The sequence below is a fragment of the Hippopotamus amphibius genome, chromosome 7 (assembly GCF_030028045.1).
Source record: "Hippopotamus amphibius kiboko isolate mHipAmp2 chromosome 7, mHipAmp2.hap2, whole genome shotgun sequence".
Taxonomy (NCBI): domain Eukaryota; kingdom Metazoa; phylum Chordata; class Mammalia; order Artiodactyla; family Hippopotamidae; genus Hippopotamus; species Hippopotamus amphibius.
The window spans coordinates 66,943,265-66,955,869 of NC_080192.1; positions in this window are offsets into that span (position 1 = coordinate 66,943,265).

The window sequence follows — 12,605 nt, forward strand, 5'->3', positions numbered from 1 at the left end:
TTATAATCTCAACAAAATCAGTTAATCCATGACTATGATGAGAAAAATCTCTAGTGACAAGTTGAAGAAGCCTTTTCTTATCTTTTTTTTTTTTTTTAAGAGTATACAATTTGGTATCCCAATCTCCCAATTAATTTCCCCACAACCCTCCACACTTTCCCCACTTGGTGTCCAAATGTTTGTTCTCTACATGTGTGTCTCTGTTTCTGCCTTGCAAACCGGTTGATTTGTACCATTTTTCTATAGTCCACATATATGTGTTAATATATGATATTCGTTTTTCTCTTTCTGACTCACTACACTCTGTATCCATCCATGTCTCTAGAAATGTCCCAGTTTTATTGCTTTTTACAGCTGAGTAATATTCCATTGTATATATGTATCATTTCTTCTTAATCCATTTATCTGTTGATGGACATTTAGGTTGCTTCCATGTCCTGGCTATTGTAAATAGTGCTGCAGTGAACACTGGAGTGCATGTGTCTTTTTGAATTCTGGTGTCCTCTGGGTATATGGCCAGCAGTGGGATTGCTAGATTATATCATAACTCTATATTTAATTTTGCAAGGAACCTTCATACTGTTCTCCATAGTGGCTGTATCAACTTACATTCCCACCAAGAGTGCAAGAGAGTTCCCTTTTCTCCACACCCTCTCCAGCATTTACTGTTTGTAGATTTTCTCATGATGCCTATTCTAACCTGTGTGAAATGATACCTCCTTGTAGGTTTGATTTGCATTTCTCTAATAATGAGTGATGTTGAGCAGCTTTTCATGTGCCTCTTGGCCATCCATATGTCTTCTTTAGAGAAATGCCAGATTAGGTCTTCTGCCCATTTTTTGATTGGGTTGTTTGTTTTTTTGATATTGAGCTGCATGAACTGTTTATATATTTTGGAGATTAATCCTTTGTCTGTTGATTCATTTGCAAATATTTTCACCCATTCTGAGGGTGGTCTTTTCATCTTGCTTTTAGTTTCCTTTGCTGTGCAGAAGCTTTGAAGTTTCATTACGTTCCACTTATTTACTTTTCTTTTTATTTCCATTTCTCTAGGGGGTGGATCAAAATAAATGTTACTGTTATTTATGTCAGAGAGTGTTCTTCCTATGTTTTCCTCTAGGAGTTTTATAATGTTTGGCCTTATATTTAGGTCTTTAATCCATTTTGGGTTTATTTTTGTGTATGGTGTTAAGGAGTGTTCTAATTTCATTCTTTTACATGTAGCTGTCCAGTTTTCCCAGCACCACTTATGGAAGAGACTGTCTTTTCTCCATTGGATATTCTTGCCTCCTTTGTCATAGATTAGTTGACCATAGTATATCTCTGGGCTTTCTATCCTGTTCCATTGATCTATATTTCTGTTTTTGTGCCAGTACCATACTGTCTTGATCACTGTAGCCTTGCAGTATAGCCTGAAGTAGGGAGCCTGGTTCCACCAACTCTGTCTTTACTTCTCAAGATTGCTTTGGCTATTTGGGGTCTTTTGCATTTCCATACAAATTGTAAAATTTCTTGTTCTAGTTCTGTGAAAAATGCCATTGGTAATTTGATAGGGATTGCACTGAATCTGTAAATTGCTTTGGGTAGTATATTTTCACAATGTTGATTCTTCCAATCCAAGAACATGGTATGTTCCTCCATCTGTTTGTGTCTTCTTTGATTTCTTTCATTAGTGTCTTATAGTTTTCTGAGTACAGGTCTTTTACCTCCTTGGTTAGGTTTATTCCTAGGTATTTTATTCTTTTTGTTGCAATGGTGAATGGCACTGTTTCCTTAATTTCTCATCCTGATGTTTCATTGTTAGTGTATAGAAATGCAAGAGATTTCGGTGTGTTAATTTTGTATCTTGTAACTTTACCAAATTCATTGATGAGCTTAAGTAGTTTTCTGGTGGCATCTTTAGGATTTTCTATGTATAGTATCATGTCATCTGTGAACAGTGACAGTTTTACTTCTTCTTTTCCAATTTGGATTCCTTTTATTTCTTTTTCTTCTCTGATTGCTGTGGGAAGGACTTCCATAACTATGTTGAATAGTAGTGGCAAGAGTGGACATCCTTGTCTTGTTCCTGATCTTAGAGAGGATGTTTTCAGTTTTTCCACATTGAGAATATTGTTTGCTGTGGGTTTTTTATATATGCCCTTTATTATGTTGAGGTAGGTTCCCTCTATGCCCACCTTCTGGAGACTTTTTATCATAAATGGGTGTTAAATTTTGTCAAAAGCTTTTCTGCGTCTATTGAGATGATCATGTGGATTTTATCCTCCAGTTTGTTAGTATGGTGTATCACATTGATTGATTTGCATATATTGAAGACTCCTTGCATTCCAGGGATAATCCCCATTTGATCATGGTGTATGATCCTTTTAATGTGTTGTTGGATTCTGTTGGCTAGTATTTTGTTGAGGATTTTTACATCTAAATTCATCAGTGATATTGGTCTGTAATTTTCTTTGTAGTATCTTTGTCTGGTTTTGGTATCAGGGTGATGCTATTTCTTCCTGATCCAGTGTTGGAAGGCTATACCTTTCTAGGAATCTGTCCATTTCATCCAGGTTGTACATTTTCTTGGCATATAGTTGCTTGTAGTAATCTCTTATGGTACTCTTTATTTCTGCAGTTTCCGGTGTAACTTTTCCTGTTTCATTTCTAATATTATTGATTTGAGTCCTTTCCTTCGTTTCCTTGATGAGTCTTGCTAGGGGTTTATCAATTTTATTTATCTTCTCAAAGAACCAGCTTTTAGTTTTATTGATTTTTGCTATTGTTTTGTTTCTATTTCATTTATTTCTGATCTCATCCTAATGCTTTCTTTCCATTTACTAACTTTGGGTTTTGTTTGCTCTTCTTCCTCTAGTTTCTTTAGGTGTAAGTTTAGATTGTTTATTTGGGATTTTTCTTGTTTCTTGAGGTAGCATTTTATTGCTATAAACTTCCATCTTAGAACTGCCTTTGCTGCATCCCATAGGTTTTGGATTGTTGTGTTTTCACTGTCATTTGTCTCTAGGTATTTTTTATTTCCTCTTTGATTTCTTCAGTGATCTCTTGGTTATTTAGTAGCATATTGTTTGGCCTCTATGTATTTTTGTTTTTTACAGCGTTTTTCCTGAAATTGATTTCTAATCTCATAGTGTTGTGGTCAGAGAAGATGCTTAATACTATTTCAATTTTCTTGAATATACCAAGGCTTGATTTATGACCCAAAATGTGATATATCCTGGAGAGTGTTCCATGCATAGTTGGGAAGAACGTGTAATCTGCTGTTTTTGTATGTAATGCCCTATAGATATCTATTATATCCAGCTGGCTTATTGTGTCTTTTAAAGCTTGTGTTTCCTTATTAATTTTTTGTGTGGATGATCTGTTCATTGGTGTCAGTGGAGTGTTAAAGTCTGCCACTGTTATTGTGTTACCGTTGATTTCCTCTTTCAAAGTTGTTATCACTTGCCTTATGTATTGAGGTGCTGCTATATTGGGTGCATATATATTTATAATTGTTATCTCTTATTCTTGGATTGATACCTCAGTCTTTATGTAGTGTCCTTTCTTATCTCTTATAACATTTTTTATTTTAATGTCTATTTTATCTGATATGAGTATTGCTACTCCAGCTTTCTTTTGATTTCCATTTGCGTGGAATATCTTTTTCCATCCCCTCACTTTCAGTCTGTATGTGTGCCTAGGTCTGATGTGGGTCTCTTGTAGATGGCATATATGTGGGTCTTGTTTTTGTATCCATTCAGCCAGTCTGTGTCTTTTGGTTGGTGCATTTAGTCTGTATACATTCAAGGTAATTATCAATATGTATGTTCCTATTACCATTCTCTTAATTGTTTTGTTTTTATTTTTGTAGTTCCTTTTCTTCTCTTATGTTTCCCGCTTAGAGAAGTTCCTTTAGCACTTGTTGTAGGACTGGTTTTTTGGTGCTGAATTCTCTTAGCTGTTGCTTGTCTGTAAAGCTTTTGATTTCTCCATCAAATCTGAATGAGATCCTTGCTGGGTAGAGTATTCTTGGCTGTAGATTCTTCCCTTTCACCACTTGAAATATATCATGCCACTCCCTTCTGGCTTGCAAAGTTTCTGCTGAGAAATCAGGTGTTAACCTTATGGGAGTTCCCTTGTATGTTATTTGTCATTTTTCCCTTGTTGCTTTTAATAATATTTATCTGTCTTTACTTTTTGTCAGTTTGACCACTATACGTCTTGGTGTGTTTCTCCTTAGGTTTTCCTGCCTGGGACTCTCTGGGTTTCCTGGACTTTGGTGGCTATTTCCTTTCCCATGTTAGGGAAGTTTTTAACTATAATCTCTTCCAATATTTTCTTGGGTCCTTTCTCTTTCTCTTCTCCTTCTGAGACCCCTATAATGAAAATGTCAGTGCGTTTAACATTGTCCCAGAGGACTCTTAGACTGTCTTCATTTCTTTTCATTATTTATTCTTAATTTTTTTCCACATCAGTGATTATCACCATTCTGTCTTCCAGGTGACTTATTCACCCTTCTGCCTCAGTTAATCTGCTATTGGTTCCTTCCAGAGTATTTTTCATTTCAGCTATTGTGTTGCTTATCTCTGTTTGCTCTTTAATTCTTCTAAGTCTTTGTTAAACTTTTCTTGCAACTTTTTGATCTTTGCCTCCAGTCATTTTTGAAAGCCCTAAGTCATCTTCACTATCATTATTCTGAATTCTTTTTCTGTAAGGGTGCCTATCTCCTCTTCATTTAGTTGTTTTTCTGGGGTTTTAGCTTGTCCCTTCATCCGGTACAAAGTCTTTTGCCTTTTTGTTTTCTCTGTCTATCAGAGGCTGTGGTTTTCCATTCCACAAGATGAAATACTGCTGTCACTGCTTGATACTGCTGTCTTCCCTCTTGTGGAGGAAGCTATCTAGGAGGCTCGTGGGTGCTTCCTGATGGTAGGGACTGATGGTGGGTTGGGCTGGATGGGCGGAGTTCAGTAAAACTTTAATCTGCTTTTCTGCCAATAGGTGGGCTCTGTTCCCACTTTGTTGGTTTTTTGGCCTGAGGTTACCCAGCAGTGGAGCTTACAAGCTCTTTGTTGGGGCTAATTGTGGACACTGGGAGTGCTCACACCAATCAGCACTTCCCAGAAACCCTGCAGCCAGTGCCCCTGTCTCCTTGGTGAGCCACACCTGCCCCCCACCTCTGCAGGAAACCCTCCAACACCAGCAGGAAGGTTTGGTTCAGTCTCCTATGGGGTCACTGCTCCTTCCTCCAGGTCCTGGTGAGCACTTTTTGTGTGCCCTCCAAGAGTGAAGTCTCTGTTTCCTCCAGTCCTGTGGAGGTCCTGCAATCAAATCCCACTGGCTTTCAAAGTCTGATTCTCAGGGAATTTCTCCTCTCATTGCTGGATCCCCAGGTTGGGAAACCTGACATGGGGCTCAGAACCCTCACTTTAGTGGGTGGACTTCTGCAGTATAACTGTTCTCCAGCTTGTGAGTCACCCACCCAGCATTTATGGGACTTGATTTTAATGTGACTGCATCCCTCCTACCATCTCATTGTGGATTCTCCTTTGTCTCTGCATTTGCAGTGTCTTTTTTGGTGAGTTCCAGTGGCTTTCTGTCAATGATTGTTCAGCAGGTAGTTGTAATTCCAGTGCTCTTGCAAAAGGGGGTGAATGCATGTCCTCTTACTCTGCCAGCTTGATTCCTTTGAAGAAGCCTTTTCTTAATGAAATTTGGAAGTCCCGCAATTTGTTAAGAAAAATGCATAATTTTCAAATTTTCAGGAAAATTTTGCTGTAATGCTAAAAAAAATTTAATGACTTGACCAGTATGCAAAAACAAATTTGAGTGTTCTTCTAAGGTTTACAAAATAAAATTTACTTGTACGTCCTAGTAGCAAATATCACTAGAGTGACTGCTCATTACCCAAGAGCAATCTTATTCTTTCCTTGAGAACCTTATCTCTAACAATGTACCTTAGCCACTATATGAGTCCAATGTGGCCTTCCTCTCTGGCTACGGTGCTTTAAAACAGAACTAGACATTGCAATTTTGTATGTGGCAATGAACAAATTTAAGGTTACATGAAGAGCAGAGAGTTGAGCAATTTCTAGAAATTAAGTGTATGGAAACTCATATAATTTTTTTTCCAGAGAACTGGAACAGAGACTATTTAGGATTGATGTAAACATTTAGCACACCTCACAAATGTAGAGGACATGAAGCCCTGGGGTGAGCATGAAAGGTACCAGAGTCTAATGCAAAATAAATGGATGATTTTTGTAACAGATTTTATATAATTCCATTCTTTCTACACTTCTCTAATGGATGTTGTCTTATGAGTTGTGTAGATTTGCACATGAAAGGAATTCACCGGCACATTTATGATGGCCCTCTGGTCCCACTAAGAGTTTATAGTATTACTCAATATATTCTATGAATTCTGATTTTTACACAACTGCCACTTATAAGCATCTTTGCCCTGATTTAACATTCATTCTTACAAAATTTGGGAAACTAGCAAAATTGAATCTTTGAGCCTACAAGACGATAAGAAAGGGTGAGTTCAGATTTGGAATAAATGAAACATTGCAAGGTCTGGGATACTTTCCAAGCTCATACCTACTCACTTCATTATGCATTATCTTCAAACTTTTCTAATAGACCTGTGAGCACAAGATTAACAGCTGGCCTGAGCTGATAGTACCTTGCTGGTAAATGATAGTGGTGTTTGTTTTCTAGAAAACTACATTTAAAATCAATGCAGAATTTTTTATCTGTTCTATTTTATAAACTTCTAATTAGTAAAATTCACTTGAATTGAGCAAACTGAATTTGCATGCAAACTGTAGGCCTGTGTAGTTGATGAGAAGCTGAGTTAGCAAGCTCTCTGCATCAGCATGACCTACTTTGGTTCTTATGTGTCTGTCTCTGACAGCCTTACATAACCAAGGGTAACAGGCAACTGAAGTTCAGAACTGTAGAGCTGTTCATCCTCAAAATGAGATTGAAATCTATCTGCTGCATTTTTAGTCCTTTTTTCTTCCATGAAGTTAAGTCAATGCAATATCAAATCAAAGCCTACTTGTATCTTATGGATTTGATTGTGTATTATGACCCATAGCAATTGCTGAATAAATTCAGAGCTTATTTAAATGTTGGTATAACATGGATAAACCATATGATAGAGCTTAAAAAATATTATTAAAATGTGAATAAAACCTTAAGATTTGTGAACTCTTATACTTAAAACCAAACAGTCCCTTAATAAACATAATTTCCCTCCCTCTGCTATGAGTTTGTGACACTCTATAAGTTTGCTAAGGCTACTATAACAAAATACCAAAGACTGGGTGGCTTAAACAACAGAAGTATAATAACTCACAGCTATAAAGCCTAGAAGTTCAAGATCAAGGTGATGATAGGTTTGAGTTCTTCTTGGACCTCTCTCCTTGGTTTGCAGATGAGTTGCCTTCTTGCTATGTCTTCACATGGTCTCTTCTTTGTGCAGTGGCATCCATCAGGTACCTTTGTGTGCCTAAATTTCCTCCTCTTATAAGAACATAAGGCAAATTGGATAAGGGTCCACTCTAATGGCCTCATTTTATCTTAAAGGCCCCATCTCCAAATATAGTTACTTCCTGAGGATTCAGGTGTTAGAGTTTCAACATATAAATCGGGGGATGGGGTGGACACAGCTGAGCCCATAACACACTATATATATTCAACCCTAGAGTGAATGACCATTTGGTAAGAATATAACAGAAAAGAGATACAAAAGATAGGACATTAGTGACAATAAGCTTAAAAATATTTTTCAAAGAGATGTTAGAAATATTTCATAGTTTGTCAGGAATAAAGTGTTAGATCAGATCATATAAAATTGCCATTTTTATAGTTCAAAATTTTTAATTACTTACGTTACTTTTGTGACTGCTAGATCAGAATGCAGAAATAAAGGCTCATTATAAATATAATATAAATATAAATAATATATTGTTGATAAGAAAGGAGTTGTTCTGGACTCTATCATGATAGCAGAGTAGGAGGACACAGAAGTCACTTCTGCTCATGAACACATCAAAACTACATCTACATGTGGAAAAATTATGGAAAACTAACTGGAGACTGGCAGAAAGACTCCTTACAACCACAGTTGTAAGAAAGATACACAGGTAATCAGGTAGGAAAGGAAAAAAAGTGATTACATTGGTACTTGTGCTCCTGGGAGGAGATTCAGTGGAAAAGGCAGATTATGTGGGTGGAGATCCTCCCTGGGAGTGAGTGGTTTGAGTCATATTTGGAGTGCCCCAGACCTGGGATCTAACACAGAGAAGATAAGCTCCATTAGCCAGTTGGAGCACTAGTGGGACCATCAGGAGGACAGCGGGAACTTGGGCTCCATTTGTGAAGAGCAGCATACACATGCTTATTTGCTCCCAAAACAGAGTGGAGAGGCCACATTGAAAACTGCAGGAGTGGCTGCTGGGTTTCCTGCAAGTGCCCCAGCACACACCTCCATCTGATCCCAGCAAACACTCCAGGCCCACTTGCTCACAACACCAGCCCCACACCAGGGCAAGGGCAATGAAGGATGAGGGGAAAGCCCATCTGTGAGGGACACAGGAGGCTCAGACCTACCAGAAGTGGCATTTGAACAGAATGATGGGTAGCCATTGCTGACATTTACACAAGCAGCACATCATAAACAGCCCTGACCACTGTCTGCAGCTAGGCCACTACAGCCTGTGCCCCGACCCATGCCAAGAGTGCACCCAGGCCCCCTCCTGCCCTGTGGTGCAGCTTCACACCAGGGAGAGGATAGCAGAGACTGCTACTTGAGGCTGAGGAGTGATTCCATTGCTAGCAGACCTGTCTGACAAAAAATGCTAAAAGGTCTCCTTCAGGTTGAAATGAAAGGACACTAGTCTGTAATTCAAAGCCTTAAAATAAGGTAAACAATACCATTAAAAGAATTACATAAGTAAATATAAACCCAGTATTATGTTGTATTTGATTTTTATCTCTTTTTCTTTTACAGGATTCAAAAGACAAATACATAAGACAGTAATTACAAATCTATGTTAAAGAAGACACAGTTATACAGAGGTAATTTGTAACAACAGTATAAGGAGGCTGTGCTGTATAATGCAAGTTTTTACACCATTTAACTGCTAGCATTAACTTAAATTAATTACACAAATTCAGATATTAATTGTAATCCCCTGGTTAACCACTAGGAAAATAACTAAAAATATACACAGTAAATGATATAAGAACAGAATCAAAATAGTGCACTAGAAAAATGAATTAAAGACAAAATATAATAATGGAGGATTTGAGGAACAAAAATCATACAAGAAAACAAATTGAAAAATGTCAGAAGTAAGTTTTCTCCTCATCTGTAATAGCCTTAAATATAAGTGGATTAAACGCTAAGTAAAAGGTATAGTTTGGAAAAATGGATTCAAAAAATGACCCACTCTGTTGTCTACAAGAGATTTCTTTAGATCCAAAGACACAGAGGTTGAAAGTAAAAGATTGGAAAGGTATTTCATGCAAGTATTAAACATAAGAGAGGTGTAGTGGCTATGCTAAGATCAGACAAAATAAAGTTAAAAATTGTTACAAGAAACAAAGAACAACATTATATATTGACAAAAGTGTCAGCTGATCACAAAGCAATTGTAAAAATATATTGGGTAGGCCAAAATGTTTGTTCATTTTTTTCCCCTAAGATGGCTCTAGTAGCACGTAGTTGTCTTTAACTTCATTCAAAACAGTTTTGTGAGATTGTATATGACAGTGGTCATATCAGTGTGCATTTAAAAAAAGACATCAAAATTGGGGAATTTTTGTTTACCTATTTTAATATTGAAGATGAAAAAAACATTTTGGCATATTATGCTTTATTATTTCAAGAAAGGTAAAAACTCAACTGAAACTCTCAAAAAGATTTGTGGAGTGTATAGAGAAGGTGTTGTGACTGATCAAACGTGTCAAAAGTGATTTGCAAAGTTTCATGTTGAAGATTTCTCTTTGGACAATGATTGGTTGAAGTTGATAGTGTTCAAATCGAAACAATAATTGAGAACAATGTTACACCACTCAGGAGATAGCTAAAATACTCAGAATATCCAAATCAAGTGCTGGAAATAATTTGCACCAGCTTGGCTATGTGAATTGCTTTGATGTTTGGGTTCCAGATAAGTTAAGCAAAAAAAACCTTCTTGACCATATTTTCGCATGCGATTCTCTACCGAAATGTAGTGAAAACGTTCCGTTTTTGAAACAAATGGTGATGGGCTATGAAAAGTGGATACTGTACAATAATGTGGAACAGAAGAGATTGTGGGGCAAGTGAAATGAACCAGCACTAACCACACCAAAGGCTGTCTTCGTCCAAAGAAGGTGATGTTGTGTATATGGTGAGATTGGAAGGGAGTCCTCTATTATAAGCTCTTTCCAGAAAACCAAACAATTAATTCCAACAAGTACTGCTCCCAATTAGACCAACTGAAAGTGGGACTTGACAAATAGCATCCAGAATTAGTCAACAGAAAATGCATAATCTTCCATCAGGAGAACACAAGACCACATGTTTCTTTCATAACCAGACAAAAACTGTTACAACTTGGCTGGGAAGTTCTGATTCATCTGCCATTTTTACCAGACATTGCACCTTCAGACATTTATTTAATCTTTACAAAATTCTCTGAATGAAAATTTTTTCAATTCCCTTGAGGACTGTAAAAGGCACCTGGAACAGTTCTTTGCTCAAAAAGATACAAAGTTTTGGGAAGATGAAATTATGAAGTTGCCAGACAAATGGCAGAAGGTAGTGGAACAAGAGGGTGAAAACATTGTTCAATAAAGTTCTCGGTGAAAATGAAAAATGTGTCTTTTATTTTTACTTAAAAACTGAAGGCATTTTTTGGCCCACCCAATACATAACTGACAACAAAGGCCTAAATTATGTGAAACAAAAACTAATAGGCTTAGAGAGAGAAATGGAAGATTTTACAATAATCACTGGATGCTTCAATACATTTAATAGTGTATAAAGCAACTGGGCAGAAGGTCAACAAAGGAATAGAGAACTTGAACAGCATTATAAATCAACTAGAACTATCAAGCATATAACACTCCACCTATCAGGAGCATAATGCACATTCTTCTAAAGTGCACATGGGATATTCTCCAGGACACACTATATGTTAGATCATAAAACAAGTCACATGCTCATAATTCATCTCGATGAAAGTAAGATTTTATTAATTCTGCCATTGTAGCTTGCCATTAGTTGAAATAGTTATCTCCTCATTAGAGATGAGCAGTAGCAAAATCTTTCAGGAAAAGAATGATTTCCCTAGGAACTACTGCTCTGTAACATTAGTTACCTATCTCTCACTCCTCCTTGGAATAAATAATTTCACTCAAACAACTGACCCATAACTTATTTTCAACTACCATCTCCAAAAACTTCTATTTTACAATGATCGTAGATTCCAGATAAGAACTTATTTAACTTTCCTCTGTGGAATTTTCCTTTATGTACACTGAATTGTGTGTAATCAGCCTTTACTGCAATTCACCAGAAATATATGCTACAAAATGTCCTCAGTTTTTATTTTGATGATATCTCTCTTATTGCAATGCTGGTGCATATTTCTTCTATTTCCCACCTCCCATGTAAATGTGAATGTTTTAATGTTAAATTTAAACATCAAATAGAAAAAATGCTTAAAGTTTTCAGATATAATAATGTTCATTCTCTGTTAAAAATAAATGCATCATTGTAATTATGATTGGCATATTATTATCAACTCATTTCCCTTTAACAATTCTCAGTCCCTGCTTAATAACACTGGAATTTAGGTACATCATTTGTGTGACATTAAAGATAAGTGCTATTGTATTTCATAGGCAGTTCATGTTATATACTACTCTCATACCTATGATTTTATATACAGTAAAATAAAATATATTGTAAAGCCAAATAATTACTACATGGATTAATTATATTTCTCTAGAAGAATAAATGTTAACTAGGGACAATTTTGGCTTCCAAAGGACATTTGTCAATGTCTACAGACATTTTGGTTTTCACACTCAGGGATTGCTACTGGCACCTAGCACTTAAAGGCCAAGGATGATAAAATAAGTATTCTATAATACACAAGAGAGATCCCTCTTAAATACTCAAAATAGCAATAGATTCAACATTGAGGAACCTTGTTCTGAGAAAAACATTAATTTGCCCTAATCTCAATTTCTACCAAATATAAAACCTTGGGCTATAGAACAATGCAGATATTTAGGATGCATTTTTTTAAAGTTCAACTGAAAGTGCAAAAGCGAAAGCAACTGATGAAGCAAATGGCCATTAATGAATAAAGAACTGTTTGCTGAGTGACCATTATGTGCAAAATTCTTATATGTATTCATTGCCTTATTGCATCCTTATCTAGGGAGCATCTTCACCTCATTTACCATATTATACACACCTTATTCTAAGCTAGGTGATGGTGTTTCTCCTACTACCACCATTACTACTACTACTATTTATAACTGCAAGAACAATAGCTATTATTTAGTGGGACATTTTCATAATAAAGATACTGTGCTGAGCTCTACACTTTTAT